General features: G+C 37.9%; 1 protein-coding gene across 3 annotated transcripts in view; it reads left to right on the top strand.

The window, feature by feature from the left end:
* The window catches only part of INPP4B (inositol polyphosphate-4-phosphatase type II B), a 965,936-nt gene that overhangs the window by 703,751 nt on the left and 241,599 nt on the right, over nt 1–20,586 (top strand). The window lies entirely within an intron of this gene.

Genomic DNA, 20,586 nt, shown 5'->3' with positions numbered 1-20,586 from the left:
AAGTTACACCTTGACACACAGTATAATAAACATATATTCATATTTCTAATTCATGCCAGAATTATGGGATCAGACATTTAGAATAGAGGCATCTTAGAGGCCCTTTTAATCCAACCCCTTCTCCCCCCATTTTACAGATGAGAGAACTGAGACCCAGAGAGATCAAGGTTAGAAAGGTCACACAGTTAGAAAGAAGTTGTATGTCTGTAATAAAGTTGTAAAGATATCATGTATCTCCTCTGTGTCTCATTTTGATGTCTGAGAAAGAAACTCAAGTTTTTTGCACCCAACTGCTGCAAAGTTATTTGGAGATATGACAGAATTAGAAACAATATAAATTCCTGACATTGGGGTAGGGGAAGGCACTGAGAAAAACCATTTGTTCACTCACATGGTGCCTTCTATACTACTCTGCCATCCACCACGTGCACATCTCTATGTGCAATGGGCAATGCTTCTCCTAAGGCAGCCAAAGCCAACAGTGCCAGTGCAATCACCCTTTGCAGACCCCGTGCTTTGGGTTAAATGATCTTGTTGTTTTCCATACAAATGTCCTGTGTGCCTCTTCTGTTCCTTTGCACACAACTGACCTTTGAGCATATACTGTAATGCACTACCTAGGATGCTCTTCCACTTCTTAGATCCCCTCTAGCTTCCTTTAGGAAGAATTCAAGTATTACAAATTCCTTCTAGTCCTCCAATTATTGGTGCTTTCCCCCTCAAAGTGTTTTGTGTTTACTTTCTTTCTTTTTCTTTTTTGGTGGGGCAATGAGGGTTAAGTGACTTGCCCAGGGTCACACAGCTAGTAAGTGTCAAGTGTCTGAAGCTGGATTTGAACTCAGGTCCTCCTGAATCCAGGGCCGGTGCTTTATCCTCTGCGCTACCTAGCTGCCCCTTGTGTTTACTTTCTATGTTTTCAGGGCTCATGTTGCATTACACCTGAACAATGTAAGCCCCTCAAAGTCAAAGGCTATTTTTTATTTTTATTTGTTTTCTTTTGTTTCCTATCTCTTATCTTTTACATATTATAGGTGCTTTGAAAACTAATTGTGGAATTGAATAGAATTGGCAACACTATTAGTAAATACATTACTGAAATACACACTGAAGAATTTATGAACTACTGGATTTGGGAAATGAGGTGGAGGGATGAATCAGATGACTCCTTGGTTCTTATTCTGGGTCACTGTTCTCTAAGGAATAACCTTGATAGTCACTCAATATGATTCTCCATCTCCCATCATTTTCACTGGCTGTCTCCCATGCCTGGAATTATCTCCTTCATCATCTCTGCTTCCTAGTTTCTTTTAAGCATCAGCTTAAATCTCACCTTTTATAAGAACATTTTTTTAATCCCTTTTAATGCTGCTGCCTTGCAACAAAATTTATCCTCCAATATTTCTTATTTGAACTTAGGTTTTTTTCTTTTCTTTTTGATTTTAAATGCTATTTCCCCCATTAGAATGCAAGTTCCCTGAGGTCAGGGACTATTCCTGCCTTTCTTTGTAACTTCAGCACCTCACATGGTACCTGGCATAGAGTTGATGTTTCATCAATGTTTGTTGACTTGACTTTTTGTATAAGACTTTTTGTATGTTGACTTTAAGAATAAGAGGCTAATGACTGCGAATTTGCCTACCAGGTGACAAAATTCTTTGGCCACAGCAACCCATGAAAGAGAGAAATATGAAAAGCCCTCAGTCTGGCACTATGCCCTTTGTCTGCTTTAATGACAGTGGTAGAGCTGCAGAACAAGATGAGAGAGTGCTAAGAGATTTTAGATGATTTATAGACATGAATTTAACTGTCAGTGTTAGAAACCTGAAATATACATCCAACGACCAGTATGTTAACTTTCCCCAAGAGAAACTAAACCATAGTAAGATTGACAGTCTTCCTGTGAATGAAATCTGAAAACTGGGAAAGGATGTAGGTTGATCATATAACAAGAGCAAGATATAACTGATGGTCGGTCTGAATACAGGTACAAATGGTATGAAAATAAATTTAGATGCAGAGACTCTTTTTTTTTTTTTGGAAATTTATGAGGTTTTTTATTTTTTCCGTCACATGTAAAGATAGTTCTCAACTTTTGTTTATACATGCTTTACAATTTCAGATTTTTCTCCCTCCCTCCCCTCCATCCCCCCTCCCCTAGACAGCAGGTAATCTGATATAGGTTATATCTATATATCTCTATACATATACATATAGATATATATACACACACACACACACACATATATATATATATATATATATATATATATATATATATACACATAATAACATTAATCCTATTTCTGCATTAATCCTGTTACAAGAGAAAGAATCAGAGCAGTGATGCAAAACCTCAAAATAGAAAAAAAAACACAGCACCCAAAACAAAAGAAATAATATGGTTCAATCAGCATCTATACTCCACAGTTCTTTCTTTCTTTTTTTTTCTTGGATTGGAGATCCTCTTCTATCATGAGTTCCCTGGAACTCTTCTGTACCATTGCATTGGTGAGAAGAATATAGTCCATCACAGTAGGTCAACACTCAATGTTGATGATACTGTGTACAATGTTCTTCTGGTTCTGCTCATCTCACTCATCATCAGCTCACGTAAGACCCTCCAGGTTTCTCTGAACTCTTCCTGCTCATCATTTCTTACAGCACAATAGTATTCCATTGTATTCATATACCACAACTTGTCCAGCCATTCCCCAATTGATGGGCACCCCCTCAACTTCCAATTCCTTGCTACCACGTAAAGAGCAGCTATAAATATTTTTGTACATGTGGGTCCCTTTCCCCCCTCCATGACCTCCCTGGGCAAAAGACCTAAAAGTGGGATTGCCGGGTCAAAGGGTATGCACAGCTTTATTGCCCTTTGGGCATAATTCCAAATTGCTCTCCAGAATGGTTGGATCAGCTCACAGCTCCACCAACAATGCATTAGTGTTCCAATTTTCCCACAGCCTCTCCAACATTTATTATCTTCCTTTTTTGTCATTTTAGCCAATCTGATAGGTGTCAGGTGGTACCTCATAGTTGTTTTAATTTGATGCAGAGACTCTTAATCTGGGGTCTGTGAAGTTGTTGTTGTTGTTTTTAGAGATCTGTATTTCAATATGATTGGTTTCCTTTGTAACCTTATATATTTTATTTCATGCATTTAAAAACTTTGTTCTGAGAAGGAGTTCATAGTTTTCACTGGATTGACAAAGGGGGTTCCATTACACATATATACACATACACAAACACATATACAAACACACACACACACACACACATGCACAAAGCCACATGCAGTGAAGAATTCTGGGCAAACAGTTATTGCAGCATCTTGGGTAGATCTTTTATGAAGGATTTATGAGAGGGAATGAACAGTGGTTGTCCAAGTTGAAAATGCAAAATGGATAATAATCTGAAACACTGGAGGTAATATCTGCCTCAAGGAGATCTAGTGAAGAATAAGTGATTATGTGGATAAAGCACCAGCCCTGGATTCAGGAGGACCTGAGTTCAAATCTGGTCTCAGATACTGTGTGACCCTGGGCAAGTCACTTAACCCCCATTGCCCCACAAAAACAAGCAAACAAAAACTAAAACAAAAACAAAAAACCCAAACAAATAAACAAACAAAAAAAGAAGTTACGATGTTTTGAAAATCTTTGTAGAAATGTTTGTATTTTCCACAACTGGGCTGACATTTATCTGTAATTAAGGAGATCACCTGGAATGGACAGTGTCTGTTTTTGGAATGATGCCTCTTTCTTCCTGATGTTTAAATGAAGATTTAAGCAAGAATTAACTAAAAGCCAGGCTGGGTCAGAACCTAAATGTCTCTCTAAATAAACATAAAGGGATGAGTAGGGGGGGAGGGGGGCTAAAGTAGGAAACAGGGTGAAGATGGCATGTTAGTCCATAATTAAGAAGCAGTCTGAAATGAGTGAAGGTGAACTATTTACCTGAAATAATCTATGTCCCCCAAATTTTAGCCCTTTTATATTAACAGTGTATTTTCCCTGCCCCTTGCCTGGGCTAATATATTGGCATGGTAGTAATAGACTAGACCCACTATATCCCCTCCAGTCTTAGTCACACAAATAAAGTATGGGCTCAGGTGCAAATTCCTTTATTTTTCCCTTTTGAAGGTAATTTTCTTGGATCATGTTCTGCAAAGCACAAACATCAGGTCAAAGTGCGTCGAAGGTTTTATGGTTAAATTACATGTCACCAGATCATGACCTAGAAAGCTTGAACATTGATTACCATTGTACTTTAAATATAGTACATTCTGAGTAATTATTTTCTAATTTGTTTAATCAAAATATTTGTTGGACTAAGTCAATTTATAGTGCTACAAACCAATGTATAAACTTATTTGTTTTCATTGTGTAAACATTTTTTTTTTTGGTGTTGGTTTTTTTGTTGTTGTTTTTTTTGTTTGTTTGTTTTTAGTGAGGCAATTGGGGTTAAGTGACTTGCCCAGAGTCACACAGCTAGTAAGTGTTAAGTGTCTGAGGCCGGATTTGAACTCAGGTACTCCTAACTCCAGGGCCATTGCTCTATCCAAAACATGGGGTTTTCATAGGGCTTTTTTTTTTTAGTTTTAAGGGAATATAATGATCTTTACTTTTATTTGAATTTGTTTAATTGCACACAAAGCTACTTATTTTTCTTTTTAAGGATTAGCTGTTTTGTTATGTGGAAAGCGTTTTTTTCCTTTGACTAGTTCCCAAGTAGAATGTGGATACCTATGGACCTTAGTGAAACTAATTCTTTGTAAGTATGAAATGTTAAGCTTTCAACAATAACAACAAAATCAGTATTTATATGGCACTTTAAGGTGTGCAAAACACTATACATGTATTTATTTTATTTGATGTAAGAAGTTACCAGGCAGCATGGAAGAATCCCAGTGAGCTGAAAGTTGGCCATGAGTTGGATAGACCTGGGTACAATTCCTGCCTATGATACATATAAATTATATGATGATGGGCATCTTACTGCTCTAGGTCAAAACAAAACAAAACAAAACAAAAACTTTCAGCAAGGGTATTTTGGGGGGGGGCATCTAGGTGGCACAATGGATAAATCATCGGCCCTAGATTCAGGAGGACCTGAGTTCAAATTCGACCTCAGATACTTGACACTTAGTCCCTGGGCAAGTCACTTAACCTTCATTGCCCTGCAAAAACAAAACAAAACAAAAACAAGGATATTTTTTTCACCTTTTGTTGGCTTATTATTGTTGTTTTGTTTTGCATTTTATACCTCAGTAAGAATTTATTTTTTGTATCCAAGCACATCTACCTTGTTTCACCTAAAATCTTCAACTAAAAAAGAAATTTTTTACTTCTATAGTTCATACAAATGTTACTCCATTTCCTTATGTGGAAAGTGTCTTTCTCCTTTGACTAGTTACTAAATAGTTCATAAAGTCTTCTGTTATTGACTCTCCTGAAATAATACCTTAAATTTGCATGACACATTTAAGTTTCATAGGGCTTTCTCCACAATAGCCCTGTCCTTGGCACTCCCCCTACCCAATCAACTTCAGTAATCTCCTCTTGCTTCTAAAAGGAATTATAAACTCCTCTATTAACCTTTTAACATTCTTCACATCTTTGCCCCTACTTATCTTTCAAGCCTTATTGGACATTGCTCTCTGACCTAGTCACACTGGCTTTCATCCTGTTCTTTATGCATGATATTCAATCGCCTTTCTCCATGCTTTTTTGTTTGTTTGTTTGTTTGTTTTTTAGTGAGGCAACTGGGGTTAAGTGACTTGACCAGGGTCACACAGCTAGTAAGTGTTAAGTGTCTGAGGCCGGATTTGAACTCAGGTTCTCATGACTCCAGGGCCGGTGCTCTATCCACTGTGCCACCGAGCTGCCCCTTCTCCATGCTTTTAAACTAGCCATCCCTTATACCCGGTGTACAATCCCTCTTTACCTCTGCCTTCTAGAGTCCCTCTCTTCCTTTAAGATGTAGCCAAAATTCCATCTTCTTCATAAAACCTTTTTTCTGAGTTCCTCACCTACTAGTACTCTTCTTCCTAAATAAATATATTTGATTTATTTGTATCAATTTGTATTTATTTTGTAGATTCTTCTGGAGGTACTTGGTTACCCAATGATGATGCAAATTGCTTTCAAGTAGGAGTTGCTGTATTCTTTGTATCAAGTCTAGTACGTAGCAGACATTTAATAAATACATGTTGATGTTGGGCAAGATAAGTATTGTCCAGAGATGTGCCCATAGTCACTTGGTAAAAGGCCAAGCCAGGACTGGAAGTGGCTAAAACCGGATGTTCTTTCTAGCAAAACATAGTGTTGCTTGTTGTAGAGCAAGTTAATTCTCCCTTTGGAGACAATTGTACTATCCTATCAGTCCTAGAGGGCTGATATTTCCAGGTATTTACTTTGTACATATAAGCCCGAGTGTGACAATATCTTCATCTAGAAACATGATAAATCCTATTGTGTGACAACAGAGCTAGAAGGGACCTCCAAGGTTACCTAGTCTGACTCCTTCATTGTAAAGATCAGGGAACTGTCACAGAGATGTTAAGTGACTTTCTTCAAGTTACACTTTGGTTAGTTAGATTGCAACCTTGATTTCTTGCACTGCAGATCCAATCCTCTTTCTTCTACATGGGGCTGCTTCTCTATCATTTGGTTATGAAAATGAAGACCTGATAAGAAGAATGAAGAAAGTTTGGCAATTGATTGACTCCAGCAACTGTTGTAGGAGTCGAGTTGAGGGGGGTACAGACAGCTATGAGATGGTGAATAAATTCCACAGGAATATAGAAGGCTTTATGGAGCTGCAAAGTTGGGTTGACTGCAGACAAGTTATGTAAGACTTGCCAAACTATGGGCAATAAAATTTTTATAGTTCTCCTAATGGTGTCACATATTTTGTTTATGCCATGTATTTTCTTCAGATTTCATCCTACTTCAGAGGTTCACTGTGCATATTCTCCTTTGAAATATATTGGTTGTTCATGGAAAAAAATGCTGTTTGTGCATAGATGGAGCTTGGTGACAGCAACAAAATGCAACATAAAAGCAAGGCATATAATAGTGTAAAAGGCGTGCAAGCGTATACATTGATATCAGAAGCTAGGGGAACTTTAAAGTCTGGTGTCACAAAGCCTTATTAAGGAAGAGTAAAGGCCCTTTCCAGGAAACCAGTGCTGAGTCAAACCTTGCATATTGCAAGTGGATCTCAGAGACTCATCAGAAATATTTCAGTTCAGATAAACCTCAAAGCCAATAAACCTGTCAAAAATTTTTGAAATTTATGCCATATATTTTGGTTCTCTGATATAGAACACCAGGGAGCTTCTCTCACTTTTCCTGTTCATTTGTCTTTCCTCCCCTGCTTCCCTTGGGTCCCATCTACTCCTCACCTCATTATACCCAGACAGAGAGAGGGAGATGAGCACATCAAGCTGTGTAAGTTTGAGGAAAAGATGCGAGGATGGGCTCTGATGTCCCCAGTGAAGCCATGCCTATGGGCTACTTCCATTATTGTAGGTTGGGTTTCAGGGGGCACAAGTGACCTTTCCAAATTCTAGTCTCCTCTGTGTCTGTACTTCTGAAAGCTCACTCCAACAGCTTGCCTTTCATAATAGTTATTCTGATTCATAGTCACAAAACCTGGAGACCATGGTAGTTTTTATAAGAGAGGAACAAATATATATTAATGTGGCCTAGAGAAGAAAAGCATCCCTGTGCACAACATATAATAAAAAAGAGCCAAAGAGCACAGAATGAAAAATGTGATTGGACTCAGGATTCTATAAAGCTTACAAATAATTTTATTACCACTTTGAGAGAAAAGTCCATAGTTTGCCCTGGATATTGCCTTTTGTGAATGTTGTATTAATCTCAAAATCAGGAAGATAGAAATTATTTGAAGACCATCAAATTGCTGCTTCTTCATTGTTGCATAGTTTTAGGTTTATGACTCCTACATACTTGACACTGTCTATCTATCCTTCTCCGTATATACATAATTCATATATACATATGAGAGGCATAGGGACCTAATGGCTAGAGAACTAAGGTTAGTGCCAGAAAGATCTGGTTTAAATCCCATATCTAACATTTTAGCTTTAGGACCAAGGGATAACAATAGCAGCAACAACAACAACACTTAGCATTTGTATAGTTCTGTGGGCCAGGCACTGTGCTAAGTGCTTTACAATTATTATCTGAATAGCCACTAATGAAATCACACATTCTTTTCCCCTACCATAAATGGAAAAAAATAACTTGACAAAACCCATATAACCCCTTATCTAAAAAACTGAGGCAAAATTGCTGAATTGGTAGTTTTCCAATCTCCACTGATGCTTTGGAGTTCTCATATTCAAAGACATGAACACCATACAATGGCTTAACCATTTTATTTTTAAAATAAATTGTCAAAATGTTATTGACAGTTCTCTTGTCTTTGACATAACTCTGCTTCAAAGTTTTGAGGAAATAGAACTTCATTCTGCCTTGGTATTCTGAGGCAGCAGTAGCTCATGGGCATATGACAAACTCTAGAATTTTGGAACAACTCTGGGACAAAGTCTCTTTCATCATTTTTTTTTCATTTGTATATGAAAATGGAGAATTTCAAGATTAATAGCTAGGGAAATGTGACTAACTAAACAATTTTATGTTCCTGGCTTAATGATAGAAAATGAGAATTTGGCTACTACGTGTGAGACAAGAAGGGCTCTAGCACAGAGGACCCAGCTGATGAACCAGAAGAACAATAAAAGAAAAATAATACTTCATAGCTGTGGGAGAGACCATTAACACTTTCTTTCCACATCATCATTTGTTGCTATGCAGATTTGATTAGCCAAATAAAGACAGAAGTTGCCTTTCTACTACCACCTGCTGCTGAGAAGAAGAAAGGATAGAAAAGATTTAATTTCCTTTCCACTACTGCCTGCTACTAAAAAGAAGAACAAGAGAAGAAAAGAGAAGTCAGAAAATGTTTCTCTTCCTTAACACATGCTGTTGCTGAGAGATGGAGAAGAATCCTATAGAGAAGAAAAATTGAAGAGGCTCTTTGCCTCTTGTTCCTGTAAATGCAATGTCTGTTCTTCAAATAAAGAGTATAAAACTATTTGAGCTGAAACCAGAATCTGAAACTAGAGCTCTGTTTGCCTCACTTCTCTCATTTGTAAGATGAGCTGGAGAAGGAAATGGAAAACCACACCAGTAACTTTCCCAAGAAAACCACAGATGGGGTCATGAAGAAGAAAACTGAATAATAACAAACAAAAACTACAAGAAACACCAATGGATGATCTTTTTGACACACCCTTAGAGAACCCTGATTTTATTTTCTATGCTGATGGATTATCTTTTATACATGAGAGAATGTGCTATACAGGCGCTGCTGTAGTTTCTGATTATGATACTATCTGGGTAGCTTCTCTGCCCTCCCATCTTATTGCATAGGCTTCTGAACTCGCAGCTTTCACCAACCCTCTTCTCTAGCCAGAGGAGAAAGTGCTACTGTTTACACTGATTCCAGATGTGTATGTAGTGTCTGCCATGCTGTAGGAATGCTATGGCTACAGAGAGGATTTTTAACCTCTGCTGCCAAAGTCATTGCTAATGGAGAATTTATTAAGGATCTTCTATCTGCCTTGAAGATTCCTTCTGCTCTAGCTACTGTTCATTGTCTTGCTCACCCAGGAAAAAAGTGACCCTGTCTCAAAAGGGAATGCATGAGCTGCTGCTGCTAAGGTGGATTCCATTTTTCATAAGTCCTTCAGAGTTGTCTTGGATCACTGTATTGCTCAAAATAATTGTCATTCACAGCAGATCACCTTACAATATTGCTATTGTTTTGTATATAGTACATTTCACTTTGTACCAGTTCATGTAAGCCTTTCCAGGTTTTTCTGATAGCATCCTGTTCATCATTTCTTATAGCACAATAGTATTCTATCATAATCTCATCCCACAGTTTGTTCAGCCATTCTCCAACTGATGGGCATCTCCTCAATTTTGAATTCAACTTTTTGTTGCTTTTTTAATCTCTTTTTGGATACCAACCTATTAGTGGTATTACTAGTTCAAAGAGTATTCATGGTTTTATAGCCCTTTGGCCTTATTTCCAATTTGCTCTACAGAATGTTTCAATCACTTTACAATTTTGCCAAGAGTGTATTAATGTCTCATTTTCTCCACATCCCCTACAACATTTGTCATTTTCCTCTGCTGTCCCATTATCCAATCCAATAGGTATGAGGTAGTACCCCAGAATTGTTTATCCTGCATCTCTAATCAATAGTGAGTTAGAGCATTTTTTTTAAAAAGATGGCTATACTGCTGGGAAGCATGTGGTTATTTTCAGCAAGGCAATGATTCAATATAACCCTGAAAGACTTATGAAGATTGCAGCTCATCTGCAGAGAAAGAACTGATAGTATCTGAAAACAGATGGAAACACATTTTATATTTTTTTTAAATTCTTTGACAATTCCTTAATCTGAAGTTTTGGGTTTTTTTTTTTTTACTGTTTTCTCTCACAACTAGCTAATATGGGAATTTTCCATGACTACTCATGTATAACTTATTTTGAATTGCTTGAGTTCTTGTGGGTGGGGGGTGGGAATGGAAGGGGGAAGAGAAGTTGGAACACAAAGTTTTTTTAAAAATTGATGTTAAAATTTTGTTTTTACATATATTTTGGAAAATAAAATTCTATTCAAAAAAAAGAAAAAGAAATAAAAAGATGGCTATAGGTAGCTTTGATTATTTCATCTGAAAACTTAATATCTTTTGATCATCTACCAATTGGGGAATGGATCTTATTTTAACAAATTTGAGTCAGTTCTCTATGCATCTGAGAACTGAGGCCTGTCAGACAAACTTTCTTCAAACTTTTTTCACATTTACTATTGCTAACTGTATTTCTGTCCATTCTATTCCCTCCCCGTGACATTTATTCTTTTTTTTATATCTTCTTTCACCCTATCCCTTCTCAAAAGTGCTTTGTTTCTGACTGCCCCCTTCCCCAATCTGCCCTCCCTTCTTTCCCCCTCCCCCTTATCCCTTTCCCTCCTACTTTCCTACAGGGTAAGATATATTACTATACCCAATTGAGTGTATATGTTACTCCATCTTTGAGCCAGTTCCAATGAGAGTAAAGTTCACCCACTCCCCAGTACTTTCCCCATCTTCCCCTCCACTGTATAAGCTTTTATTTTTTGTTTCTTTTGTGTGAGATACTTTACCCCATTTCATCACTTCCTTTCTCCCAGTACATTCCTCTCACCACTTAATTTTGTTTTTTAAAGATCTCATCCCCTTCATATTCAACTCACACCTGCACCTTATGTCTAAATATAATCTACCCAGCTGCCCTAATAATGAGAGAGTTCTTATGAGTTAAAAATATAATCTTCCCTTGTAGGAATGTAAACAGTTTAACCTTTTTTTTGTGAGGCAATTGGAGTTAAGTGACTTGCCTAGGGTCACACAGCTAGTAAATGTAAAGTGTCTGAGGTCAGATTTGAACTCAGGTCCTCCTGAATCCAGGGCCGGTGCTCTATCTACTGTACCACCTAGCTGCCCCAGTTTAACCTTTTAATATCTCTTATGATTTATTTTTCCTGTTTACCTTTTTATGCTTCTCTAGTTTCTTGTATTTGAAAGTCAAATTTTCTATTCAGCTTGGGTCTTTTTTTGTTTGTTTGTTTTTTGTTTTTTGTGGGGCAATGGGTTAAGTGACTTGCCCAGGGTCACACAGCTAGTAAGTGTCAAGTGTCTGAGGCCAGATTTGAACTCAGGTACTCCTGAATCCAGGGCCGGTGCTTTATCCCCTGCACCACCTAGCTGCCCCCAGCTTGGGTCTTTTTGTCAAGAATGCCTGAAAATCCTCTCTTTCACTGAATTCACATTTTTCCCCTGAAGGATTATACTCAGTTTTTCTGAGTAGGATAATCCCACTTCCTTTGCCCTCCCAAATATCATATTCCAAGACCTCTAATACTTTAATGTAGAAGCTTCTAGATCTTGGGTTATCCTGACTGTGATTCCACAATACTTGAATTGTTTCTTTCTGACTGTTCAATATTTTTTTTTCCATTAGTCATTTTTTACAAGAAAATGTGAAAAAGAGCAAAAAAAGTGAATGTGAAAAATAGCATGCTTCATTCTGTGTTCCATCAATATCAGTTCTTTCTTTGGAGGTGGACAGCAAACTAATCTCTTCTTGTTTGTTGTTGTTGTTGTTGGTGGTGGTGGTCCTTCCATTCTGGAAGAGGACCAATGACATCAAGAGGGTGATCTCTTATCTTGCAAGTGAATTGGATTTAAGTGAGGCAGACCTGTACAGAGTCATCAGTCTCACTGTCTCCTTTAGAGTCATCTGAGTCTACTGACAAAACATAGGGCAGGATGACTGGGGATGACCCAGATAAAGTGGGAGACCGTGGCCTTTTTAATCTAAGGTCTTTTCCTGGTAACAGTTTGTCTGAGGCAGTACCCATTCAATGATTTAAAGCTCTGCAAGAAATGAGGCAAAAGACGGCTTAGTTTGCCTACTAAAAATAACAAAAATAATAATAATAAAATAATAATAATAATAATATAATAATAATAATAATTTTGGAGGGAAAGACCCACAAGTTTTCGGGCCAGAATAGAAACAATTGCTATTTATGCTCACTGAGCTACCAACACTGAAACAATGACCAAGTGAGGCATTGGCTGGGACCTATTATTGGCTGTTATATAAATGTTATATAAGCTGGCCCTTGAAGGCTAGATATGAGATAAATGGGTATTAGATACAGATAGGATAGAGATAGAGATCATAACTGGGTTTTCATTGGTGTGAGAAAATCTTGGATAAAGAAAGATACAAAATAATTCTCCTGAAATCAATTAGGGTTGGTTTTGATCTGTCCCAGAAACTTCCTCAGACAACTCAGAGCAGCAACTCTCTTGTATTTTATAGACTTAAAAAGCTGCTTGGAGTGATGAGAGATTAAGGGGCTTATACAGAGTCATGAAGCTAGTCTGTGTCAAAAGCAAGAGAATTTGAATTCACATCTTCCTGATTACAGGGCCAGATCTATATGTACCATGCCATGATGTCTTTAAATTCCAGGCCTTGGTTCCACCCAGATCCCCACCATCATTCCCCTCTGCCCCACACCACTGACAAATAGTGCTCAAGGGTTTGTTATGTGGAAAGCAGTCTAGTTCCTTAGATCATAACATTTTAAAATAAAGGTTTAATGTCTCCCTTACCAGGCCATATCCTTTTGTGAGTAAACTGTTCTCTGCTCTTTATTTTAATTGTTTTTATGAAGTGAAATCTCCTCTTTGAGAGCACAAATTATTTAAATAGTTATGGTTCTAAATCAAATATTTACATGATTTTTCCAACTCTGTGTCATTGGAACAGCATGTGTTCTTCAAATGAGACAATATTTGTAAAGCACTTAGCACAGTGTCCGGCATAGAGTAGGCACTTAAAAAATGCTTATTCCTTCTTCATCTGTTTTGTTATTCCCATATGGATAACTAGGCCTCTCTATTATGAATGGCCATGAATCTTGTTGAAAAGACCCTAGAGTGTTCTGGGTCATGAAGTCATCAGCACAAATAGAAACATCTGTAGAATGTCTCTCTCAATGGAAAATCCCTCTTCTATTTGAATTTTGGACGAAGCATTCAATTTAATCCAACCAACATTTTTAAAACACCTAATATGTGCAACTTACTGTTAGACAATGAATTAAAAGAAGATAAAATTTCAAGAGTCCCTGAGTTTATATCCTCCTGAGGATGAGGGGTAGGATGGTTGGGACAATATATACAATGAGAAGTAATTTCAAATGCAAAATAAATAAGAAGTATCTCTCAATTGGTAATCATTCAATAAGCATTTAAGAGATAGTAATGAGGGGCAGCTAAGTGACTCAGTGGATAGAGCACCAGCCCTGGATTCAGGAGGACCTGAGTTCAAATCTGACCTCAGACAATTGACACTTACTAGCTGTGTGACCCTGGGCAAGTCACTTAACCCCAATTGCCTAGCTAAAAGTTAACTAATTGATTAAAAAAAAAAAGATTCCCTGATTGAAGAGATAGTAATGAAGGCAACTAGGTGACACAGTAGATAAAGCACCGGCCGTGGGTTTAGGAGGACCTGAGTTCAAATCCAACCTCAGACGCTTGACACTTACAAGGTGTGTGACCGTGGGCAAGTCACTTAACCCTCATTGCCCCGCAAAAAAAAAAAAAAAAAAAAAAAAAAAAAAGAGATAGTAAAGGCCCCTTATAGGCAATGGTGCTGAGCCTTGAAGGGAGCTAACAGTTCTCCCTCTTTCCATGAGTCTTCCTCCCTTCCCCCTCTTCCCCCTTTTCCCTTCCTTTGCTCCCTGCTTCTTTCCCTTCTTCCTTACTTCCCTCACTCTTGTTCTTTCCTTTCCTCCTTCCCTCCCTTCTTTCCATCTTTTCTCCCTTCTTCCAGTCCTCCATTCCTGACATGACTGGCTTTGTTTTTCTTGCAGCCTTAATGGGTGTGGGAGGGAGAGAATTTGGAACTGAAAATAAGATAAAATTGTATCTGTCATGGACTAGACATTTTTATTAACATTTGTAAGACAAGTACTTTTCTGAGGAGAGCCTTTTAAAAAGCATGCATTTTGCTCTGCCTTGTGATTTTTTTTTTCTCCCTAATCAACAAATAGATGCAATAAGACCTTGTGTTTTCTACATCACATAGGAGACCTGGGTTTGAGTTCTAGTTTTTCTACTTGTGATTTTGTCAGCCCCCCAAGTAACAATTGCTTTCTCTACAGAGTTAATGGATTAAACTAGATAGTATTTAACTTTCCTCCTGGCTCAGACATTCTTGGATTCTATGAAATATTGTCACATTGGAAATGATTACGTGACAAAGGGGCTAGACTTCCATTCCCTGATTTGAGAAGGGAAACTTGGTTGAGGAAAATAGTTCAGTAAGAAGAAAGCCTTCCGGTGAATAGTACAATCCAACAATGGAGTGGGCTCCCTCATTGGATGGTGAAAATCCCATCCTTTGTTTTTGTTGCTTTGATTCCTTTTGTTTCCCCCCAAAATTTGTTATTCATTGGTGGGAAAGGCTTCCTGCTGAGGAATCTTTCGCAGTCAATGTATAGCAGCAATTCTTCTGCAATGGAAAGTCTTAGAGACTTGCTGAGGGAACTGAGAGATTCAGTGAATTGCCCAGGTCCACACAGCTAATAAGTAACTATCCCATCTGAATTGAGTGGAGCTCTCTAGCCATTACTGTGCAGCCTTTATTTCCCATCATTGAAGAGGCTATGTGATTCCTTTTTGGAATTGTCTTAGAGGAAATTCCTACTTTAGCTAGGAGTTAGATTAGATCACCTCTGATGTCTCTTTTAGCCCTTTTATTCTTGTTCAGTCCTGTTGGACTCTCTGTGACCCCATTTGGGGTTTTCTTGGTTGGAAATAGTAGCATGGTTTTTTATTTCCTTCTCCAGCTCATTTTTCAGATGAGGAAACAGAGGTAAACAGGGTGAAGTGATTTGACCAGGACCACACATTGAGTAAGTGTCTGAGGCCAGATTTAGTGTCATGAAGATGACTCTCCCTGACTCTAGGCCTGGGACTCTATCCACTGTGCCACCTTGCTGCCCCCTTCTATCTCTAAGCTTCTACAAATTAGTGAAAGTTATGGATCTGTGGAATAATCTAGCTCTCTGCTATAATTAAATTGGCCTGCTGAATTTTCTTGCCTGCTATTGCTGCAGGTTCTTATGCATGTACATATGTCCATCTGTATTTTTCCATGCTATGGCACAATGCTTCTCCTTTATTTACCCTTTGTAGTTTTTTTTTTGCATTCATTGTCCTTTCCTAGTTCTGATCACAATGCTCCTACCTCCTCTCTAGCTACTGCTTTATTCCATTTTTTCAGTTGAGTTCAGTTCCCAATTGTTGATTGCCTCCTATACTCATGTCCTCTGCTAAGAGCTGGAGGGAGTATCAAGATGAGGAAGTGACAGTCTCTGCCCTTAAGGAGGTCATAATTTAGGGGAAAATGAAAAGACACAGTACAAGGAAGAATGGGATAAGTGTCATAAGCTTGTTGGAGCAGCTGGGGTGGAACAGTGCATAGTCAGGCTTGGAGTCAGGAAGACCTGAGTTCAAATCCAACCTCAGACCCTTACTAGTTGTGTGACTTTGGCCAAGTCTCTTAACCCTATTTGCCTCAGTTTCCCCCTCTATAAAATGAACTGGAAAAGGAAATGGCAAATGACTCCAGTATCTCTGCCAAAAATAAAAAATAAACAAACAAAAAACCCCAAAAGGGGTCAAGAAGAGTCAGATGTGACAGAAAATGGCTGAATAATATAATAAAGTCAGAAAGGATAATAGAATGTTGGAGAATCATTTCAGGAATTATATAGTCAGGGGAGACCTGGTTTCAATTTACCACTCCAACAGTTATTTGCTATGTAACTATGGATAAGTCATATTATTTCCTCATTGGAAAAATTGGGATGGTCATTTCCTGAATATTTAGCCCTTATCTGCTCCTCTGTTCTCCCTGTAAAATATATATGTGTAGGCTCCTCATTGGAATGTGAGCTCCTTAATAGCAGACTGTCTTACTTTTCCATTTATATCCCCAGAACTTGGCACAGTGCTTTTCACATAGTAAATGCTTAATCAATGTTTTCCCTTTATCTATCACCTATCTATCTATGTCTGTTTGCCTATCTGCTGTCTTGTCTGACATCAGAGTATTTGTTTTAATTAATTTGTTCATTTATTCATTCATCTCCTTTCACAAAACTAATTTTAATACAACAATAATTCACAGAATCTGAGAATGTCAGAACTAGAAGGAATCTTACTATCTAATGAGATCCTTTTGAGAAAAAGATTTCATGACCTTTAAAATGCATCCTAAGTGGGAGTCAATATCAACACCATCAGTCAATTAGGTCTTCTTGTCTCTCCAGTAACTCAATTAATATCTCCTGATCACATACTATGTATGTAGTATTGTGCTACCCTCTGACCAAGATGCACAGAAGCACATAGCAGGGCCTCTCTTCAAGAAGCATATAACTTTACTGTGAAGCATAAATCATACACATGAAATATATGACTAATGCCTGAAGGTACTCTTTGAACTACCAGGGCATATCCCCAAGAGAATAACTGCTCCAAGTTCAAGATATTCTGTTGACCTAAGTAGGTTTACAAGCCCTGACTGATGTTTGGGTTTAGCATTCAACTAGAAAAAACCAGTTAATGAAATGCGAGTAAATGTAGTCATTACCTAAAATATACATATCAATGTATAGACAGCTAGACACACCCAGGGAACACAAGGAAGATAAAGGTGTGACTGGGACACATTGTAGAGGCACCCACACATAGAGGCACGTATGACCAGGATCCATTCATGGAAAGACAATTCTTGTCCCTGATGCAACAGAATTGTTGATGCCTTCCATTGACTAGATCACTTCACAAATTCTGTCTACCTTTAAGCTATGATTTCCAGTGCTAAGAGTGTATTTCTTTTTGGACCTCTTCTCCATCAGTCTCACTTATTCAGTGGGTGCTGATGGGCTTGTTGTTGTGTCATTTCAGTCATGAAATGTGACTTTGTGACCCCATTTGGGGTTTTCTTGGCAAAGATATTTGACTGGTTTGCCATTTCCTTCTCCAGCTCATTTTATAGATAAAGAAATGAGGCAGGCAGGTGACTTACCCAGGGTCACACAGCTAGTGAGCATATGAGGCTGCATTTGAACTCATGAAGGGGAGTCTTCCTGACTCCAGACCTGGCACTCCAACTACTGAGCCACCTCACTGCCTATCTGGCTTGTAGTAGGTATTTAATAAATGTCTGCTAAATTGAATCAAGTTCATTGGAGAGATCAGGATAGGCTTTGAATAGCACAAAAGATAACTTGCCCAAGGTCACAAAGCTAGTAACTATTTATTGTAACACCTAACTGCTTCAGGAGAAGGCTGAAGAGAGAAGAGAGGGTGATATTTTGTCTTTCATGTGAAAAGAATGGCTATTTTAGGCTTGCCTTCTACTAACACCAGGTTGCCTCTGCCTTACACATAGCTAAGACTTATTAAATGTTTGTTGAATAGGTTGAGCATTTGATATCCATAGTGCAAACTATTTCCAAATTAAGTGCATTAACAATTTCACAAGTTCACTAATTACCTGCTCTGTAAAACATTGCGTTAAATGCTTAGAGGAAACAGGAGAAGCCTACAGTATATCCTCGTATCTCAAGGAAAATCTTAGAATGTATTTATTATATTTCATATTAAAGAGAAACCCTTGTGATCCTATGAGATATTATTTATAAAGTACTTAGTACTATATATACCTTTCCCTCTCCTTCAGTGCAACAAAGATAAGAATATGCTTTGCCACACAGGGTGCTTTATATCAAATTCACATCAAACAATGCTAATATTAACAGTTTTCTTAATTGCCTAAACTGTAGCTTACTTAGCTTCCATATTTTGAGCTGATAAACATTGTGTCTTGTACATAACTGCTGTACTACTTTGATGGCAGATCTATTGAATCAGGGGGCATTGGCTGTAATGAAAACAAGAGGTGAAAAAAAGCTGAATAACTTGATATGGTGGTACAACAGGAACAGTCAGACACATTTCTGCATCCTGAAATGAGTCTACCATTTTCTTTCTTTTTTTTTTTTGTTTACCATTTTCTAGATATATTTTGTTGTTGTTGTTGGAGGTCAGTATGAGCAAGGGAAAGTTGAGAGAGGAGAGAGGAAGAGATGTGGAGTTTCAAAATTTCAGAGCTGAAAGGCCAGTTGGTATAATCTAAATCTGAACAGAAATCATTTCTATAGTGTACTTAACATGGTTTTAGTTGTGTTTCACTTTGCTATTAGCCATTTCCATTCTGTCCTTTCCAATCCAAAATTAATTTACTTAATGGAGAAGAAAGGAAGAGTCAGTCATTCTGTCTCCTACTTATGTTCCGTTCTCATTTTCCATAGGATTTTTTTTTTGAGTTAATGGGATTAAGTGACTTGCCCAGTGTCACAAAACTGTTATCTTGCTGGATTTGAACTCAGGTCCTCCTGAATCCAGGGCTGGTGCTTTATCCACTTGGCCATCTAGCTGCCCCCTTTCTTTCATATTAATAACCAATTATTAAATTGGGATTGAGGGTTTTCTCCTTTTATTTCCTCATTTAAGGCCTAGCCTCGTAAAAAATCAGTCTCTGAAGGATGAGGCCAATTAAGGAAATTAATCCTAATCCTTCAAGAAAATGCTCTTGATCTTGTGTGGGACTCCACCCAACTAGGAAACCTCACTTCTATTTAGAGTGTGAATAGAATCCAGTTTGGGCAAGTTCTTGACCCAAGGAGAACTTTTGTCCTTGTAGCCCTCCACTGGAGTTTAGGGTGACCCAGCTCATGAAGGAGAAAACCAATCAGTGTTCTGAGTGGAGATGGATTCCCCTATTTAGATTCAGCAGGAGGATCTGAAGACTCCTAGTCTACTTCCTCATCAAATGTCCATCAATCAGGGTTAATTTTCACTTGTCAGGGACATTTTCTTTTCTTGCCCTTTTTTTAACTTTTTGAAGACCATTTATTTATCAAAATGTATAATAATTTATACAAATTATTCTTTTCCAAATTAGATGATTTTTAATAATCCATACAATTCTGATGACTTTACAACGTGGGATGGGGACATTCCTTTTCAAAAAATATTTAAGCCTTTTAGGCTCTCCATGATTTGGTCTTTGTTTTTCTTTCTTTTTTTGTGAGGCAATTGGAGTTAAGTGACTTGCCCAGGATCATACAGCTAGTAAGTGTCAAGTGTCTGAGGCCGGATTTGAACTCAGGTCCTCCTGACTCCAGGGCTGGTGTTCTATCTACTGTGCCACCTTGCTGCCCCAGTCTTTCTTTTTCTGAGGAAAAAAAAAAAAACTGACCATCAATTTACTGATTATTAGGTCACCTAATTGATAAATTGATTATTCATTCCTAGAAACTCTGTCTCTTATGGTTTTTCATTTGTCACACAACTGACGGCAAGTTCTGACAGGGCCTCCTACCAACCTGAAAAGGACTCAGGTACAGACCTCAATATGGACTCTGTTCACAAACTACTGACCTAAGTATGTCCCTAGTGATTCATTGTCAAACTGGTTCTTTTACAACCCACTGATATACTATAGGTAATAGAAGTCTTATTAACTCCATTTTACCAATGAAGAAGTTGAGAGGCTTGGAAAGACTAAATTATTTTCCCAGCATCACCCAGCTAATCATGTTTAGCCATAAATTCAGGTCTTCTAATCCTAAGGCCTCCTCTGTTTCTCTTATACTTCAAACAAGTATGCCTTAGACTTGACTACAAGTAGGCATTCATACTACTTTAATTTGGACCATACATATAAGTGAGTGGCTCTGTGAAGTCATTTGTGTAGGTATTACTTCCAGTGATAAAGATCAAAACTCATCCATGCTTCTCATCCTTCTTATGCTTGTCCACATCTTTTGAT

The sequence above is a fragment of the Dromiciops gliroides genome, chromosome 6 (assembly GCF_019393635.1).
Source record: "Dromiciops gliroides isolate mDroGli1 chromosome 6, mDroGli1.pri, whole genome shotgun sequence".
In the NCBI taxonomy this organism is placed as follows: Eukaryota; Metazoa; Chordata; class Mammalia; order Microbiotheria; family Microbiotheriidae; genus Dromiciops; species Dromiciops gliroides.
This window is presented reverse-complemented; position numbering and strand designations above follow the sequence as displayed.